The 2,294-nt window shown below is 46.8% G+C and overlaps 1 protein-coding gene across 1 annotated transcript in view; it reads right to left on the bottom strand.

Moving 5' to 3' along the window:
• The window catches only part of LOC109925797 (solute carrier family 22 member 6-A-like), a 44,493-nt gene that overhangs the window by 1,059 nt on the left and 41,140 nt on the right, over window positions 1-2,294 (bottom strand). The window lies entirely within an intron of this gene.

Raw genomic sequence — 2,294 nt, 5'->3', positions numbered from 1 at the left:
CTAACCTGCACATCCCCGAGCACGATGGGACAATTTAGCACGGCCAATCCACCCTAACCTGCACATCCCTGGGCACTATGGGACAATTTAGCATGGCCAATCCACCCTACCGTACACATCTTTGGACTGTGGGAGGAAACCCACGCAGACACGGGGCGAATGTGCAAACTCCACACAGACAGTTGCCCGAGGGTGGGATCGAACCCAGGTCCCTGGCGCTGTGAGGCAGCAGTGCTAACCACTGAGCCACCGTGTCGCCCTGAATGAGAAATTCTCCGCCACATGATGTTTGATATAATGCGCAGAAATCATTTTGGAAAGGAGTTGGAGATTGTTTTAAAAAGGGGAACGTTGGAGCTTTAGAGCTTGGACAAACTTGATAGCAGTTTACACAATTACAAAAGACGTTTTATATGCAGACGGATCTGGGTGTGCAGATCCACAGATCACTGAAGGTGGTAGTGCAGTTAGATAAGGGAGTAAAAAAGGTCTATGACATACGTGCCGTAATCGGAAGGGGCATTGAGTATGAAGATAGACTAATTATGCTGCATCTTTATAAAACTTTAATCAGGCCACACTTGGAATATTGTGTACAGTTCTGGTCACCACCCTACCAGAAGGATGTGGATGCTTTGGGGAGGGTACAGAAAAGGTTTATCAGGATGTTTCCTGGTATGGGGGCATTTTAGCGATGCAGAGAGGTTGGGTTTGTTTTGACTGGATCGCGGGAGGTTGAGGGGTGACCTAATAGAAGTTTATAAGATTGTGAAAAGATTGGATAGAGTGGAAAGTATGAGGCTTTTTCCCAGGGTGGAGGGGTCAATTACTGGGGGATGCAGGTTCAAGGTGTGGGGGAGGGGGGAAAGTGAGGGACATGTTTAAAAGAGATGCACGAGATAAGTTTTTCACACAAAGGGTGGTGAGTGCCTGGAACGCGCTGCCTGAGGAGATGGTGGAAGCAGACACTATAGCAGCATTTAAGAAGCACCAGGACGAAGACATGACTAGGAAGCGAATAGAGGGATATGGATCCTGTAAGTGAAGACAGTTTTAGTATGGAAGGGCAAAATGTGGCAGCGCAGCCTTGGAGGGCCGAAGGGCCTGTTCCTGCTCTGTATTCTTCCTTGTTCTATGTACGTATAGAATGAATATTCAGAGCCTTTTTACCAAGGTAGAATGTCAATTACTAAGGGGCGTAGGTTAAGGTAAAAGGGGGTAAGTTCAAAGGAGATATGAGAGGTAATTTTATTTTATGCAGAGTGTGGTAAGCGCCTGGAATGCGCTGCCGGAGGAGGTAGTAGATCCAGATACAATAGCAACGTTTAGGAGGCATTTTGACAGATAGATGGATAGGCAGGGAATAGAGGGATACGGGCCACATAGAGGCAAAAGGTTTTTAGTTTAGAAAGGCAGCATGTTTCATCACAGTCTTGATGGGCTGAAGGGCCAGTTCCTATGCTGTACTGCTCTTCGTTCTTTGGTGATTAGGTTGGAGAGCAGAATTGGTCCATATGGGTCACCTGAAGAAAATCACCAGTACGCATTTGATGGGCCAAAAGTTATGCCAAAACTTAATTCTGATGGCTGGTTTTAATAAAGAAACTGGCTATCAATACATTCAAAGGATTTTTAAAGACTCACAACCCTCTGAGCAAAGAAATTCCTCCTCATCTCAGTCTTAAATTGGTGCCCCTTTATTCTGAGACTGTGCCCTCTGGTCCCAGACCCCTTCCATGAGGGGGAAACATCCTCCTCAGCATTGACCCTGTCAAGCCCCTTAAGGATCCTATATGTCTCAATGAGATCCCCTCTCATTCTTCCAAACTCCAGTGAGTACAGTCCCAACCTGTTTAACCTTTGCTCATAAGACAATCCCTCCATATCAGGGATCATCCTAGTGAACCTTCTCTGAACTGCCTCCAATGAAATAATACCTTTCCTTAAATAAGGGACCAAAACTGTTCACAGTGCTCCAGACGTGGTCCCACCAGCACCTTGTACAGCTTAATCATAGAATCCCTTACAGTGTGGAAAAAGGCCATTTGGCCCATCAAGTCTGCACTAACCCCCTAAAGAACACCCCAACCAGACACATCCCTCCACCAACTTTCTTCCTGGTAATCATGCAGTTCCTAAGGCTAACCACCTAGTCTACACATCGCTGGGCACTATGGGACAATTTAGCACGGCCAATCCACCCTAACCTGCACATCCCTGGACACTACGGGACAATTTAGCACGGCCAATCCACCCTAACCTGCACATCCCTGGGCACTATGGGACAATTTAGC

Source organism: Rhincodon typus, chromosome 43 (genome assembly GCF_021869965.1).
Source record: "Rhincodon typus isolate 14 chromosome 43, sRhiTyp1.1, whole genome shotgun sequence".
Taxonomy (NCBI): Eukaryota; Metazoa; Chordata; class Chondrichthyes; order Orectolobiformes; family Rhincodontidae; genus Rhincodon; species Rhincodon typus.
Note: the sequence above shows the minus strand (reverse complement) of the source record. Positions and strands in the feature narration are given on the sequence as shown.